The sequence below is a fragment of the Cydia splendana genome, chromosome 3 (genome assembly GCF_910591565.1).
Source record: "Cydia splendana chromosome 3, ilCydSple1.2, whole genome shotgun sequence".
Lineage (NCBI taxonomy): Eukaryota > Metazoa > Arthropoda > Insecta > Lepidoptera > Tortricidae > Cydia > Cydia splendana.
The window spans coordinates 23,997,709-24,016,101 of record NC_085962.1 but is presented as its reverse complement, the minus strand read 5'-3'; the positions used below and the strand labels follow the sequence as shown (position 1 = coordinate 24,016,101).

Below are 18,393 nucleotides of genomic sequence, written 5' to 3'. Positions count from 1 at the left end.
GAAATATTAAGTTTTAGTTGTCATAGGCTTCGAATTTGGTAATTATTATGTGGATACTCTATTGGCAAATGGTATATATATCTGTTAAACAGTTATTTTACACAAAATTATTTTTTCGTGTCTTTTAACCCCCAAGGCGTGTCTTTACACCCCTTTGTTGTATCTAATCACCCCCTATGTCGTAACTGTTCACCCCATATGCGTGTCCACTGACCCCTTTATGACGTAAATTTGCTTGTTATTGTTTTTTTGCAAAAAAATGCTTTATTATAGAGAAAATTAGTGATATTATTTATTATTTAGGTACTACAGATACTATATTACCAGGTTAGCTAATATTTACTTAGTTAATGTCAAAACATTTACCGCTAGAACAAAAGTTCAGACAGGCTTCATTTCTTACCTCGGCGAGACCTTACTTTAGAGTCAAAAAAATTTAACTTTTAGGCAGTTTGATTAAGTTCTTTTGGTATCAATGTAGAGATTAAATAGTCTACTATATACGCATTCCAAAAAATCTAATTTCAGAGATGTACGTTTTTAAATATAACAACTTGAAAGAAAAAGTTCAAAATTTCTCTATTCACCCCGCGATTTCTGTTGACCCCGTTTTACGGTAAAATAAATAGCCTACTCCAGGGCATGCAGCCGCTGTGGCCGAAATCGGTCGCCATCATCATCAAATACACTATAGATAGTATAGATCTACTGCCACTAGTACCACTTATCTCAGGCGGTCGGTAAAGAAGTTGCGTGGTGATTTTCTAGTAGCTGAGTTTTGGGACTAAAATTAGTTTATTTAAGACATTTTCACATATTAAGTACCTACTCAATATAATATAAATCAGCTTCATGCAACCTTCTTTCTTACCAGCCGCCTCAGTTTAACGGTAGACCGTAGAATAGACCCACAGCTTGCTCTAAATACTATATTTATAAATTTTCTAATTACGACGTTTGAACGAATGTTCAAGAAAAAACCGTAATCTCTAAGATACCGGGACAGATCTCGATAGGTTAAAAACCGTAATCTCTAAGATACCAGGACAGATCTCTATAGGTTAAAAAACCGTAATTTCTAAGATACCGGGACAGATCTCGATAGGTTAAAAAACCGTAATCGCTAAGATACCAGGACAGATCTCTATAGGTTAAAAAACCGTAATCGCTAAGATACCAGGACAGATCTCTATAGGTTAAAAAACCGTAATCTCTAAGATACCGGGACAGATCTCAATAGGTTAAACAAGTGCGAGTCGTACTCGCGCACGAAGGGTTCCGTATCAAAATGCAAAAAACGGCAAAAAAAAAAAAGGTCACCCATCCAAGTACTGACCCCGCCCGACGTTGCTTAACTTCGTTCAAAAATCACGTTTGTTGTATGGGAGCTCCACTTAAATCTTTATTTTATTCTGTTTTTAGTATTTGTTGTTATAGCGGCAACAGAAATACATCATCTGTGAAAATTTCAACAGTCTAGCTATCACGGTTCGCACACGTGCGTGCCTGGTGACAGACGGACGGACAGACGGACGGACGGACGGACAGCGGAGTCTTAGTAATAGGGTCCCGTTTTACCCTTTGGGTACGGAACCCTAAAAACCGTAAATTCTAAGATACCAGGACAGATCTCGATAGGTTAAAAAATACCAAATGGTGATTATAAAATACTTCAAAGGATCGAATCAAGGGAAGAGAGAGTGTTCTGAATAATAAATAACCCTTGCGGCTTTACAGCGGCCGAAACGTTATTAAGATAATAAGCTTATTGTTTGATAAGAAACCAAGATAACCTTTCACTTCTGAGGCGGTGGTTTTCACTGGATTGCGTTCGCTTAAAATTAAAGTTTTATCTGTACTTTTCAAATTATAAGCCATCCCTAATACCACTATAAATACTAATTAATACTTTCTGGGTATTTACCATGTAACTAAAACCCGAATTGGACTGTAACTCTAGACGAGTGGGTAAGGTTGTAGGTGCATGCGTCTTAGTTCTGGGAGGGGCCCGCAATTCAAACCTAGTCAAGTCGTAGTCTCAAGTTGAACATCAAAATAACTCGATCATTCTACAATTAAATGTCACGAGTTTTGTGGTCACGTGTCGGCCACAGCGTACAATGTACCCGAAGGACCGACGCCGTACGTATTGGCACGGCACGTACCTACAACGCAGCCAGTAATTACGTAAAATAACGCCATGAACGCCGAACATGACTGTGCTCCTTTTTCAAACGTAATAGGTAAAAAAACGGAATCCATCGAGTACCTTTTTTATGTACATAATGGAAAATTATGTGACATGCATAGGTATATATACCTATGCATGGTGACCCCATATGGTGAGAGGATGTTTTTTGTATGGTCCTATATTTTATTTACTTATCTCAAAATAAATTGACTGGTGTTTGGCAGTTTGTTTTAAAGTTTGTGATAAATCAGCGATGTTTTAGGTTGCGCTAGTTGCATTTCTTAACTCAATATGTCAAACAAGAGTGAGTTGGCGATTTTAGATTATGTTACGGTCACAACCACTGGATAGGCTGGAATGGACTGGACACTGGACCCTGCTATAATTTTCGTCCGGGATTTAAAAATTCGTGGTTGATTCGTGGTTATTAGATAAAAGGGAACGGAGAATTTTTATGAATGAATAACGATATTTTTCGTTTACAAAACAAAACTGATAATGTCAATGTGATCTAATTTTGCGAAGAAAGAAGAAATGGCCATCGCGGGAATTTTACCTGACTAAATGGGTACAATATTGTAATATTTTTGTTAAATTTTCAATATACGAGTGATTCTCAAAATAGTGGCATCTTAACCTGTCATCGAGTTTTTGAATTGAATGTATCTCTTTTTCATATGAAACAAAAATGTATCTAGATAAACTAAAACAATGTTTATCGAGGCCACGTCATTATTTTTATTTAAATTTAATACTTATATTTATAAAAAATAAAGAGTAGCACTTTTCACTGTAACCTGTCTTGTCCAAAAGCATCGCTCTTCCAGTTTTAGTTCTTTAGATTTTATAAGCATCAATTTATGTAAATAAAATATCATGCTATATAATAACATAAACAATACCTTTTAAAATGTACTTTGCACAGGCCTTATATATTTTTTTTTTACAACAATATTCACGCACGAAGTTTGTCCAAGGATATTTTCACTGTTAACCTGTACCAACCTGTACATGCGCGGTATTGCATCTGACTCATACACAGAAAAAAATATTTAGATCATAACTATGGCAAAATATTAGGTAAGTATCAAGCTTACCATCATGACCCAAGTGTCGTAGTTTCGTAGAGACAAGTGGTTAAAGGCAGACATCTGGGGTTTTGTAACGGAATGTTAACTTTAACTTGTCTCGATTACTTTAAGAATTTGGTATGGGGCCTAATGTAATAATATCATTTTAATATTGTATGAAGGTTTATTCATCTATGCTAAAAGTGAGACATTCGTATTATTATCCGTTCAAGGGAAAAAATAAAACTGAATGTATTTTTCACTGTAACCTGCTTAACTTTAACCTGTGTTCAATGTATAGGTTATTGTAAGTCTTGAAACTTGTTCTTCATTTTCCGTTCCCTTTTGAAAATTTGGGGTACTTGAAGTAGTAAAACATATTTTTCTTTTTCTTAAAAGTAAAAAAAATACAAGAAAAAAAATTCATTAACTTTAACCTGTCGATGCCACTTTCTTGAGAATCACTCATACATATGTATATAAAAAAGAAACAGAATAGGTCTCTTGACCCAGCCAATTGTACGTCACAGGTAGCCGTGATATATGCCGGCGCCCGCGTGTCGTGCGGAATGCTAACTAGCCCGCCCCGGATGCCATTGTTCTCTGCGCGCCTGCTCGCTCGGCTCGGCGGCGTCACACGTGACGCGTGACAGACTTCATCCACACTCGGCGCAGATTGGTAAAAGCTTTCATGACTTAGGGCGATTGTGCACTACAATGAATTTTCCCGTCCGGCAGTCCGAGTTTTTACGGTCCGATATGGCACGCCATTAAATGTATATAGTAGCTTGTGCACTAGACGTAATTTTACCGTCCGACATTTTACTTTTCCCCATTCCGGACAGTTTTTTTCCGGTCCGAGATGACAGCTATGAAAAACGTGTTTATGCATGTGCACTGCGTCTGGAATTAGTATTATTCATGACTTGGCCGGGCGGGGGCGGGCTGGGGGGGGTTTCATGCCACTGCGCCGCACCTGCGAGTAAAAAGACGGACAAGTGCACAAGCCAATCATCCCATAAATCATGCCATATCAGACCATGAAAACTCGGACTGCCGGACAGTAAAATTCATTGTTGACAATCGCTGCGTGAGAGCGCCAATAATCCGAGACGGAAATGGTGCCTTTCACCCGTGTTAAACACTCTACTTTTCATATCGAATGCGAGGAAACCAAAAAAGACAAGGCAATTTCGCAAAATCAGTAATTGAAGTACCTAATAGACCTACGGCCATGATTTTTTTCCTTGGACTTACTTGCAATCGGAGCCTTTAAGTACATGTGTGGAGATTAATAACCCCTAGCGAAAATCATTTAGATTGAAATATTTACGAAAACACACATTTTTTAACAAACTGCGGGCTTAGCAAGGTTATATCATATTGCGCGTGGAATCTACTGTCGTCTTTTAACGATAGTCGTATTTTTATCGTTTTGCTGAACATGGTTACGGGCTACGATAAGAATACCACGTCGATATCGTATAAAGTTATCCACTATCATTCGTAAGTGACCACGATTGTCTATGCCTAGAGTTTATGAAAAATCCATTTAATGCCTGGCTTTATTAAAATGTCGGACGTGTGTCGGACGATGTTTGAAAACGAATAGTTAGTTTTATTACTACACTTCCAAATTGAAAAATGTTTAAATGAGTGACAGCTTTATACAAATTGACTTACATTATAACATGCACGGATAATCGTGTTTTCTCAACTGACAATTCACTTGACATTGACAAGCATCGCGTACGCGCATGATTCAGTGAATTTAGTGAACATACAAACTAAGTCGAAGAAAAATACTGATTTGCTGTGTGAACTAAAGGAAATGCCACCCAAAATGTAAGTTTCTCTAATTTATTTATAGAAAAAGTTATAGTTCGTTTGATCATTAACTGGTTTTGTCATGAATATGTTTAATTTCAGACGATGCTTCGGCGCACAAGAAAATGCTAGCCAAATATATATAACTCAGCATCCCCTGTTCGCCTACACCTACAGGGAGATCCATGAGCCTCTCGGAAGCCAGAGATACAAAATGCAATGCTTCACATTGCACATAACTTCTAAGATCCAGAAGAAAGGATTGAAGATGTAAGTACACCTTTCCTAAACTAAAATCATGAAAATTTTCTGGTGCCTTTTAATATTATTGACACTTATTATCTATTTCTTCTCATTCTATCTATTATGTTCTACTAAGTGACAAAAGTTTGTTAAAAACCTGTTCTATCACTACTATAATTTCAGGAAGTTGATTTGGCAAAAATGATGTGTAAAAGTTACACTACAACACTACCTATGCATACATTTATTCACACTGCATAAAAAGTGCATACGCATTCTAACAAATATTAACATCCTTGAAACCCGTAGACTTCACTTTAAAAAAAAAATTTTTTTTTACTCTGTATATTCTAGAAGCTAGTTTTGTAGCAAGAATAAAAGTTTATTGACAAAGAAAAAGACACACTTTATGCCATAAATCTAAGACATAAAGATAAAATATTATTAATAAGTATTTAGTTTTTATGCCTGTTCCGGATGTGAACTCCCGCTCACTTAAACTTTAAGTCCTTCCTCTTTATAACCGTTTTATGTCTAATTGTTTTGCCGTTCAGGCAACCTATCTATGGAATGCACTCCCTCTACCTGTAAGACAAGCCCCAAGAAAATTTGTTTTGACATTGGAAATGTCTTTTCGTTCGCTCCAGTATACGGTCCGATTTCACGAAAAAGTGCGATCCCCTTATATCTCGGAAAGTTGTGAAGATATGATATTAAAAAATAGGCTCAAAAGACGCATAATCACGAGAGCTGTAAGGTGCAAAAATAATTATTCGAGAAAGTCAAAAACAAAAAAAGTTATGGTCGAAATAGTGAAAATAAAATTCAATTTTTTCCGAATTTTTGATTTTGGTGCTCGATAATTTGGAAACGAAGAATGATATCAAAAATTTGAGAAAAACGGCTCTGGACAATTTAGTCAGCTACAATTTGAGCCTAAAACAAAGACGATCGGGTTAAGGGTTTGCCCTGTAGCCTAACCTTAAAATAGTCAAAAAGTCAGAACGACATTTTTCACAGGACATTTATGACTTCATGTTTCGCAGAATTCGTTATCGGTGTTTGTTGTGAATTATCGGGATTATGATGGCAGAATAACACTTGCACTGCGTGGGCTTTCAAAATCGCTGCAGATTTTTCTTGGTCTAACTCTATCTATCCTGTTTGAGACGGGCGTAGATAACGCACTATTCGACAATCTATGCATTCTTGTGGTGGTGGAAATAGAAATAGAGATAGAAACAGAGAGAAATAGAGATAGAGGCAGAGGTAGAGGTAGAGGTAGAGGGAGAGGGAGAGGGAGAGGGAGAGGGAGAGGGAGAGGGAGAAGGAGAGGGAGAGGGAGAGGGAGAGGGAGAGGGAGAGGGAGAGGGAGAGGGAGAGGGAGAGGGAGAGGGAGAGGGAGAGGGAGAGGGAGAGGGAGAGGGAGAGGGAGAGGGAGAGGGAGAGGGAGAGGGAGAGGGAGAGGGAGAGGGAGAGGGAGAGGGAGAGGGAGAGGGAGAGGGAGAGGGAGAGGGAGAGGGAGAGGGAGAGGGAGAGGGAGAGGGAGAGGGAGAGGGAGAGGGAGAGGGAGAGGGAGAGGGAGAGGGAGAGGGAGAGGGAGAGGGAGAGGGAGAGGGAGAGGGAGAGGGAGAGGGAGAGGGAGAGGGAGAGGGAGAGGGAGAGGGAGAGGGAGAGGGAGAGGGAGAGGGAGAGGGAGAGGGAGAGGGAGAGGGAGAGGGAGAGGGAGAGGGAGAGGGAGAGGGAGAGGGAGAGGGAGAGGGAGAGGGAGAGGGAGAGGGAGAGGGAGAGGGAGAGGGAGAGGGAGAGGGAGAGGGAGAGGGAGAGGGAGAGGGAGAGGGAGAGGGAGAGGGAGAGGGAGAGGGAGAGGGAGAGGGAGAGGGAGAGGGAGAGGGAGAGGGAGAGGGAGAGGGAGAGGGAGAGGGAGAGGGAGAGGGAGAGGGAGAGGGAGAGGGAGAGGGAGAGGGAGAGGGAGAGGGAGAGGGAGAGGGAGAGGGAGAGGGAGAGGGAGAGGGAGAGGGAGAGGGAGAGGGAGAGGGAGAGGGAGAGGGAGAGGGAGAGGGAGAGGGAGAGGGAGAGGGAGAGGGAGAGGGAGAGGGAGAGGGAGAGGGAGAGGGAGAGGGAGAGGGAGAGGGAGAGGGAGAGGGAGAGGGAGAGGGAGAGGGAGAGGGAGAAAATAAAAACTTATACAGAGAAACATAAAAAAAAAAGTGCCACGAAATGGTCTCACCTCAGCATGTTGCTGGCGGCTGCTAGCAGATAGCTGATGCTGAACCCTGGCAGTACCTAGTGGAGCTCGGGTTTAATACAACATAAGCACACGCTGTTTTGGTCATCGGTCTCGTCTCGATGAGCACTTAGGAGAGTAGTACCCAAGATAGAGCTGATGCTGAACCCTGGCTGTACCAAAAGGAACTCAGGTTTGTTGCAACATAGGCACACGCTGTTTTGGTCATCCGACTCGTCTTGATGAGCACTTAGGAGAGTAGTACCCAAGATAGAGCTGATGCTGAACCCTGGTTGTACCTATAGCGGAACTCAGGTTTGGTGCAACATAGGCACACGCTGTTTTGGACACCCGATTCGTCATGATGAGCACATGGTAGAGCATTACCCAAGATAGCTGATGCTGAACCCTGGTAGTACCTATTCGAACTCAGGTTTGGTGCAACATAGACAAACGCTGTTATGGTCATCTCTCGTCGCGTCAAACTGCTGTCAAGAAAATTTCATATCTTGCAGCAAATGGGCCGCTGCCGATCACCACTTCTCGAGTTTACTACGGATTTGCCGTGTAATATTTTTCTTGTACTTTGAACATTAATATATCCTGCTTATTAATCGAAAAATGAAATATGTACCTATACTTATGCGCCACGGCGACAATTATTCAAACTTGGATACGCGTGTGGAAATTTTGCAATTTGTTTGTTCACATGCGTTATGTCCAGGATACTTGTGTTAGTCTAAGAATAAAATATTTATCATTCAACGTTGTAGTTTTATTTTGTAACTTTTTCCTTATCCAGACTTTCTCGTCGCTCAGCGACAATATTTTTTCGAATTCCGTAGATTCATTTCCAATGTGCTCGATAGTCGTGTGAGGCACGAAATCTGTGAATTTTTTGAGTAGTCATGCTCGGTAGTCATCTGCTAAATGTCTCGTCTAGTGTCTATCATCCCATATACATATTAGTACATTTATTTTTATAACATATATGTATGTTTATGTTAGTATGTATATCTAAGATATACCTATTGCATTTGCTTTTTGATTGGTTTTTGCACCAACCTTTAGTGTTTATATGTGACGTCCCACGGGTAAATGTACCTTATGGCGGTTGGCGCTTACTCTATTAACTATTAACGCCGCTCCAATATTATTGCGGCGCTATGCGACGTAAGCGCCAGCCGCCATAAGGTACCTTTTGCCGTGGAACGTCACATATTTGTTTCTATGGTTGACTAGTAGGTGGTAGATAATGCCTTTTGGCATTAAGTTCGCTATTTTTACGTAATTATATATGTTTGTGCAATAAAGTTTATAAAATAAATAAAGTAGCCATACCCACAAGTAACTTACAAATTCCCTGCAAGAGTTAGGCCGGCGCCCCACTGCTGCGCACGCTATGTGCAAGATAGGGAAAGCTGGAAGTTACTCCACCGACAAGTTACTTAGTAACTCTTAAGTTAATGATGATGATCTTCTTTTCCAGGGTCCGTCGGGCCTGGGCATTATGATCATCGAGGGGCGGCACACGGAAGCCGGCCGAGGAATCTTCGTCTCCGACTTACAAGAAGGCAGCGCTGCCGAACAGGTGACTGGCAATTGTAATTAAGTAATTGTCATAATATTTGGATAACCGACCTTTATCTTTCTTTTATTTGAGGGAAGATAAAATTCAGATAGATTGAGTGCGATATATATTGTAGAGCAGGGGCCCATTTCTCGGACGGTATTAGGCCGGAGCCCCACTGCTGCGCACGCTATGTACATGACCCACGTTCCTATACAAAATTTCGTGGGCTTGCCCACGGTTTGTATTAAAACGTGGGCCGTGGATGTAGCGTGCGCAGCAGTGGGGCGCCGGCCTTATTCAATACAAATAAATTGTATTAGTACCTATTCTACTAAGATTATAAAATAATATAATACCTACTAGTACAATATTCTTACTTATAATATGTAATATAGGAATACTAGGAACAGTTATGTTAGCACTAAAGCTGGCCATATACATTTGACAGCTAAGTTTGACCCACTTCCCGATTTCCAATTGAGATGAAATTTTGCATACTTACATAACAATATGTAAATCGGATGACAATTGCAATATTATGATGACATGGAGCCTATCTGATGATGGAGATATGAGGTGGCCATGGGAACACTGTGATAAAACAACGCAAACTAATTGTGCTTGGTGTTGTTAGAATGGACTCTGAGTCTGAGTCTTAGTGAGTATTAGTTGCCTGTTGAAAGAAAAGTACAGTCAGCGATAAAAGCTTATACCAAAAATGATATTTTTGCTAAAAACTTATTTATATTGTTAGGGCTTGGGAGTAGAAGCTGGTTTCTTTACTGCTGGCAGCTGGAATATTTTTTTTTGTGTTTGGTAAAATGGTTTATTGTACCTATACCTGACTATGGTGTGGGTATGTTTGTGTCGTATAGAATATCGTGGTACAGAACTACACTTGATACATAATACAACTTTAATAACGGATAAATAATTACTAGAACAAAATTCAATTTATTTTCAATCGATAATTCGGACAACTGTAACATAAAAATCCCCCTGGCTTAAAAACGAGAGCTTTCTAAAAGTAACATTAATTTCACATAATTTGGCAATGAACCGCTGTAAGTACTAGCCTGCGCCTGACCTCATCTAATATAATTTGTTTCTGTTTCAGTCATGACATATTGGAGGCTTGAAAGTGCACATACCCATACATTGGACGTTAAGCTCAACGAGACCATGCGATGCATCTCAGGCACTATCCGATCTACAACCGCCACTGGCTGCCGGCATTGAGTCACATTGCCCCTCCTCACATCCGACGACTCAAGGCGTTGAAGAGGGAGGCTGAGAATATCACGAATAACCCCACCCTGACCCTGTGCTACAGCTGGGAGCCTGAGCAGCTTTAATATTTCGGATAGGTGGATAGCGGAATGGTCAGCTTCGGCAGCTCGGAGTTGCTGTATATCTGACCCAACTAAAAAACCAAAAGGGTTTGACCTTCCTCGGAAAATCTGGTGCCGCCTGAGAACCGGACACTCATACCCTGGGCCTGTTGAGGACCTGAAGACCGTGACACCTGACTTGGTTGCTTAGCTTGGCAACCTCAAGGCTACACTCTGAATGCCACTTTATTGGAGCATTCCACGAGCTGTCCCGTACAAACGCATTTTATTTCCTGTGTTGCGACTTTTTTTTTTCGCCATTTAAAGCAAGCGAATAATTTTCCGTGCATGTTTGACCATTTGTCATAGAAAAGGAAACTCTTATACCTGCAAATCTCCAGAAAATCTGCATTTCTACGGGACAAACGGTAGTCAATTTCATGGAATGCTCCATTGCCAAAACATGATAAGTTGATGGCAGAAAAAATATTAGGAATACAAACCATATACCTACATATAAATTCTATGTTAAGTATGTACTAAGTTATTCTAGGTTAAGTACTAACTTATTGTCTACTCTATACATAGGTAATTACATTTAGCAAGACATGTTGGCCGTGGGTACCAAGCTCAGCATGTGCTAGACTGGCGTCCAGCGCTGGTTTTCAGTTTGGCCCCTTTTTGTTGGAGGTCTGAGAGGAATGTTGATCTTTTCTACACCGTTAAGCATTCTATTTATATTGGAAACGAAACTTATAGATGAGCAGTTATGAAATAGCAATAAATGTGCCCCGGGCGACGTCCAAGGGGGGGCGCCAAAATGGGCTAAAGACTACCTCTCCGCCTTGCCAAAGGCAGCAGGGAAACTTTTGTCAGTCGTATTTACCACCACTGTGAAGTGTGAAATGCGGATGGTAATCTGGCCCACAGCGCAAAGGGAGAAAGACGATCTTTTAGGAACTCTTTTTGCATCGAACTCGATCTTGAAAGACGACGGTAGCGCCCTACCGCCCACCATCCCGTAGTGTGAATACTCTATGCCAGAAACTTCTATCAAGCAGAGGGATATTCGGCGGGAGTTGCTATGCTTTCGTTTTATAAGGCGAGCGGGCCAAGTGAGAGTTGTGTCCAGTGTTAGCGCGTCTTTTACGTTAGGGGTCTCCTGTCGAAGTTACCATCTTATGGACTGTCCAATAGACTACCTATGCAAGTGGATCGCTAGCCCTTTATCCGGCTGGCGCATATGAGCCGTAGTTGACGGAACCTGATGCTTCAATAGCTGCTGCTGCATATCTGTGACATGTTGTCTATCGACGACATTCATCGATATGTGGACTACTGAGGATTCCTATACACTATACAGGATGGCTAAAAAATAATTACATTCCCGTTGCCAGGGAGGTTTTGGGATTATACTGAGCAACTTTTGCTACGGGACCAACCTCGAAATCACGAAAAAAAGAGTTTACCCTCCCATAGACTTTCGACCAGCCAAAACGTATGAAACAGCCAAATTTTTTTCGCGACTTAGGGGTTGGTCCCATTTCGTTAGTTCATTTCGTTTCGGAGAGGGGGGGGGGGGGGGAGGCGCAAATTTGGTGCCTGCCCCGGGCGCCATATCCTCTAGCTACGCCACTGCCCTCGCTCCGAGACGTTCCTGGTACAAAAGCTGTTCATAGTAATCCAGCGATAAAGCTGCTGGCATGATGGGCACTTTCACACCGGGTACGGCAGTGAATGATTTGTTTGTACACCTACATTTAATGTGTAAATAAACTTTGTTTAATTTTTTGGCAATAGTTGTTTTATTTACGCATTTATAATATTCTCTCTAGCACAGAGCCGAAATTGTTAACTTATCTATAGAGTTTAGTAAACAAAAAAAGACTTGACAACACCACAAGTGACGAGAATTGTCATTCTTGTATCTACCTAAATGGAATTTAACATAGTTTTTAATATTCAACATTAGTTATTGGCGTATTGAGTCTGACCGCAGTTATAGTCACTAAAGTAGACTTATTAGCATAATAGAGCATTTAGGAATATTTTTATTTGACCTTTTGACCGCCAGACTCACTAGACGTGTCGTTAAGACGCGCCTTTTCATACAAACGTAGTCCACATTTTTCTCTCTGGATAATAACATTAAATATTTTGATACAATTTGTTGTATATCATATCAACATCAACTACAGCCATGCCCCTACATTTGTTCTTTTTTTTATTTTATTTTAATTATTATAAGAGTTAGGAGCATTTAAACATTTGTATGAAATCTGTCTTCCGCTCCTAATTTTTACAATAATCAAAAATTCGAACGTAGGGGCATAGCTTTATGGTTAATATACATTAAATTATGTAAAAATATTTTCCATAATGTCAATATCCAGAGAGGAAAATGAGGACTACGTTTGTATGGAGAAGCGGAAGCGGCCATCTCCCTTTCCTCTTAACACGTTCGCTGCGGGACTAAAGCTGGCGTTTTTTTTATATGGTGCGTTAACTGGCCGATTGACCTGGTGCTTAGACTCTCCGCCGCGGCGATATGAGGCTTATTGACCTAGTAAGGTATCGACCGATATAAATGACTATAACTAAGCGAAAACGTAAAAAAAGGGATACCTACCTATCAATATCGATAGTCGACGAGTTGGTGGTTATAGTGCTGGCTTCGCCCCGGGTTCCTACTAATTACGTGAGAGATATATGCCAAAGTATATGTAAGGTCTTGTAACCCGAAACCGCACCGAATTATAGGTTTATTTGAGGAAGTATTAGTGTTGGGAAATAAGTTATCGACATAATATTTTTAATATCAAGGATTGATGATATTAATTTCGGAGCGATTTTGTTGCGAGTCATTCTTTTTTAAATCATTTTTCACAAACACCTTTCTCCACTTTGATTTGTCTGTATCAGAAAGTTCCCTTTCAAGGTTTCTATCTTTCTGAAACGATAGTTCCAGCATTTTTCTACATATTTTATTTGGTCGAGACATAATAAACAATTAAACTTCAATAACACCATGTAAAAACGTAAAAAACCACTCGAATAATGCACTATCGTATTTACGTCTGTTCCCGCTAATTACGACACAACACTAATCGTAAGTAACCAATTCTATCACCTATAATAGTGCGGGAAGGGGTGGAGTGACCTTGTGTTCTATGACGGGCCTTCCGGCCCGTTACCCGCAAGAATCGAAAAAAGAATTACTTAGTGCGTTATCAGGCCGGAAAGCCTTACCACAATTTTCATGCTTTTTTGAGTAGCCCTTAAGGTCGTGAACTCAAACCTATACTTGTCTCTTTTGTACATACAGAAATGCTCCTTATATAGCCGCCGCACCAGGGGAAGTTCACCGTTTCTCGCCTCCGCACAGAGTGGGAGTACATGCATCGGGTTTTTAAGCCTTATATCGCAGCGAACGTGTTAAGTAAGAACGTGCCTAAAATGTTTTTATTACCTATGCTTTCATTGTACTATACTGCATATGAGTCGGATTTTACGTTTAGAAGCTATATATCACAAATTTTGTACGCATAAGGCTAAAATGAAAAATAAGAATAAATGACACCTACATTGAAGCATGCCCGGGAATGGTGTTCTGTGTGAAGATTATCCGTCTTGAATGTTTACTAGTCTCTACTTGTATAGAAATATAGGTAAATTAGGTAGGTATTTGTGTGATAGTAAAACATAGTAATAGGCGAAATATGTATTTATTAAGCTTATTAAGAGCCGGTTTTGTGTATGCTTGCATGCTTAGGAAGTTTTTTAGGAGCGTCTTCTCTAATTTTTCCCTTGATCCACGAGACGTTTTCTGGAAGAAAAAGAAGGAAATAAGTAAAAGTAGGTTCATGTGGCAGCGATGGAGTAAGTATTTTCACATGAGTGCAGTCTAGTGCACTCAAGATATATACTAAACAATCGCCAGGAATAATATCCATTAAACAAGGCAGCACATTAGAACTAGGTGCCTTAGTTAAACCTAATAAGTATTGCATTCCCAGATTATATATGCCAGAGATAACTACTTATCATACATAACTATCAAACAATAGGTAGGTACATATCTCAATGCACAATACAGCCGCACTCATACTTATTCAAAAAAGTAAAAGTTACTAAGACATTCCTTGTGGAAAGTCACAGTTTAATACTTAATTCAGTAAGTCAAAAGAACTTACCTTCTGTTTACAGCATCTACAAACTGCTTGAGGTTCAGGCTTACAGTAGTGTGGCCAATCCAGTAAGTAGTGCTCCAATGGACAAGCCATGATCTTGACTAGTCCCACGTTGGTAGTTGCCATCAGCTAGCAGGTGTAACTGTTACACACCAGCAGCTGCTGCTGCTGCTGGTGGTGTAGGTGTGCTGCTGGTGTGGTGTATACTGTTAGAACCTAAAACAAATAAGTACCTAATTAAAGTACCGGCCAATAATATATCACCTCCATGCTTTTACGGTATAACTTTTTTTTATATTTGTGAGTGACTTCCACAGCTTTAGGTAGTTTAGTAGTATTCCTTGTCCAGCGATGAGAAAAATTGGTCTATGTAATGATTTTTTCATAGAGGTTTTTTGTTTTAATGTATGGTCAACTTCATTATTTTTAAAGAGCTTTTTTAGTAATATGCTGAGTCTCTTATTGTAGTTCACAGTATTTCAGTATTCATAATATCTTATACCTTTAAACGAGCAATTCTTGTATATTTATTTATTTATATGTATATATAGGTATTTCGGGGATATCGGAAACGGCTCCAACGATTTCGATGAAATTTGCTATATGGGGGTTTTCGGGGGCGAAAAATCAATTTAGCTAGGTCTCATCTCTGGAAAAACACGCATTTTTGAGTTTTTATATGTTTTCCGAGCAAAGCTCGGTCTCTCAGATATTATTTATATAAAATGACTAGTAAAATATGAAATCTACAAACTAACCTACTACAAGTTCATACAAAAACACACAAAGGTGATATGTTATTGACCGGTACTGTAAATCTAATTTTGACAAGTAGATTTTCCCCCTTAGGTTCGGAGGTTAGGATATGAATGTTGAAGTAAATAGTAGCTTAAGTAACCTCTGTTAGTAGGTTAGTAGCATAAGTAAGAGATTGTACAACAGATATCTTAACATACTAACTTTTACATATAATAATGAGGCCGGTACCTAGTATTGAAGAGTTTAGTGGCATTGTCATTAAGACGTCTGTTTTACATAGAATCAATGATTTCAAATATAATAGGGTCTATGCATAGAATACATATTAACTTTATAAGAAACACTGCAATTTTATAGCTTTACCTTTGAGATGTTTTGGTAGGTAACCCATCACCGTTTTGAAGCTCGGCGTTAAATTCGGCACATAAGTAAATGCACTGCACACTCCTTACGCACTCTGTAAATATGCCGAAACTCTTCGTCCGTCATATCAAATGGGCTGCAAGTGTTTCTTAAAGCTGTTTACGATATTTTTCTTCAACAGCAGCCGCGAGTAGGAATAATAAAATTTGACTTCCCTGCGAAGAAAATATTGACAATATTATATACAGCGGAACATTGTAACTAATAACTCTCAATATAATCATAGAAAAACTGATATTTACCTGTAATTTATACCTTAAAATATGATTATTCACTACTTTTGCTTTCACGACAAGGCTTATCGTCATCTAAGAAGCACGTAGTTAAAATTAACTAAGTTGAACTGTCAAAATGGGACAATCTGTCAAATTATCCACATCTTATCCAACGACCATGTTATGCAAATTGTCTTCTATCATCTACCGCTGTCAAATGTGGATAACTCCATATATCGTCTGCAACCATAGTATGGACGATAAAACCGACGATAACGGCCGTTTTATCCACACCTATTGCGTGATAACTACCTTGTCGTACAACCTTGCTAAGCCCGCTGCAGTAATTTTAAAATGATTTGTTCATTAAAATATGAAAATCAGCGGGATTGCCTCTTACTTTTTAATTTTATACTTTTTCGTTCTGAACATGGTACAATAATATACTCCGCCTGGTACTCTATTCCCGTCTCTTCTAGGTCACCTAACTGACACAAGCCTACGTCATCATGCGACAGCGCTATATGATAATATGCGATAGCGCTATATATAGCGGCCATGTTATTGTGACGTAGGCCTGTGTCACTCTGGGAATAGAAGACCATGTTTTATTAGACCATGGTTCTAAAAGCCGCAACAGACTACCGGACCGCACCGCGACCTTGGTGCGCCGCACCAGGTAATAACATAATAAAAGTATTTTAAATATTTAATAACAATTTAATTCATAATATAAGAAATTTTTATCTTGTATTTTATTTTATTTTCATGAATATAGTGCTAAATAACTTTAAAAATCAAACATCGTACAAAAGTTTTACTGTGGCTGTATAAGATTCTGCCTTTGCTCATTTACGCAAGTGTAAGGTTTAAAAAAATATTTTTGGTGTATTCCTTTTGCCTTATGAAATCGAGTAAATAGAATTCAACGAAAGAAATCAAGAATAATTTGTTTTTAACAATTTACCTACATATTTTTTTATAAAAAAAGGATCAACGTGGGATTAGTAAAATTAAACAATTACCAATTGTTCCAGGCGAGAAAATAAAGACACTATTTTTCCTTTTGTTTCAACCCAGTTGTTCGTAGGACGGGGAAAAGTGGAGTACACCACTTTTCTGCGCTAGAGCATAAACGTATCACTTTCTGCGCACCTTTTAGAACCACAACGACCAACTTTCAGAGCATGAGATATGAAATAGTAGATTGTTAACCAAGGGTTGAAAGGCATCCATTTCTGTCGAGGTAGTTTGGCGCTCGAACGCAGTGAGAGCGCCAATAGTCCGAGACGGAAATGGTGCCTTTCACCCGAGTTAAACACTCTACTTTTCATATCGAATGCGAGGAAACCAAACAAGACAAGGCAATTTCGCAAAATCAGTAATTGAAGTACTTACCCAATAGACCTACAGCCATGATTTTTTTCCTCAGGACTTACTTGCAATCGGAGACTTTAAGTACATGTGTGAAGATTAATACCCCTAGCGAAAATAATTTAGATTGCAATATTTACGAAAACACACATTTTTTAACAACCTGCAGTCATTTTAAAATGATTTGTTCATTATAGTATGAAAATAAGGGGGATTGCCTCTTACTTTTTAATTTTATACTTTTTCGTTCTAAAAGCCGCAACAGACTACCGGACCGCACCGCGACCTTGGTGCGCCGCACCACGTAATAACATAATAAAAGTATTTTAAATATTAAATAACAATTTAATTAATAATATACTTAATAGATTTTTATTTTGTATTTTATTTAATTTTCATGAATATAGTGCTAAATAACTTTAAAACCAATTTAATATCGTACAAACGTTTAACTGTGGCTGTATAAGATTCTGCCTTTGCTCATTTACGCAAGTGTAAGGTTTAAAAAAATATTTTTGGTGTATTCCTTTTGGTCCCCGCCTTATGAAATCGAGTAAATAGAATTCAACGAAAGAAATCAAGAATAATTTGTTTTTATTTACTTACATCATTTTTTATAAAAAAAGGATCAACGTGGGATTAGTAAAATTAAACAATTACCAATTGTTCCAGGCGAGGAAATAAAGACACTATTTTTCCATTTTGTTTCCGCCCAGTTGTTTGTGGGACGGGGACGCAGAGGAGTACACCACTTTTCTGCGCTAGAGCATAAACGTATCACTTTCTGCGCACCTTTTAGAACAAAAACGACCCACTTTCAGAGCATGAGATATGAAAAAGTAATATCATGCTATGCCAGGCGTAAACTAGCAAGAACTTACATGCAACTTACATACACAACACTGACATCAGAATGATATCTAAATGATGTCATTTAGTTATCGTACTTTTCGGTCGTATATATGTCGCA

At 39.3% G+C, this 18,393-nt stretch overlaps 1 protein-coding gene and 1 long non-coding RNA gene across 3 annotated transcripts in view; one reads left to right on the top strand and one right to left on the bottom strand.

The window, feature by feature from the left end:
* The window catches only part of LOC134806750 (diacylglycerol kinase zeta-like), an 89,683-nt gene that overhangs the window by 59,729 nt on the left and 11,561 nt on the right, over nt 1-18,393 (bottom strand). The gene's annotated exons all lie outside the window — the stretch shown is intronic.
* Nucleotides 4,635-11,569, top strand: LOC134806321 (uncharacterized). Of its 2 annotated transcripts, XR_010146513.1 has the most exons (4): nt 4,635-5,106; nt 5,191-5,358; nt 9,048-9,149; nt 10,249-11,569. It is a non-coding gene; the product is annotated as an uncharacterized LOC134806321 (long non-coding RNA). The 2 variants fall into 2 exon arrangements; XR_010146512.1 differs by having other exon boundaries at nt 4,635-5,358.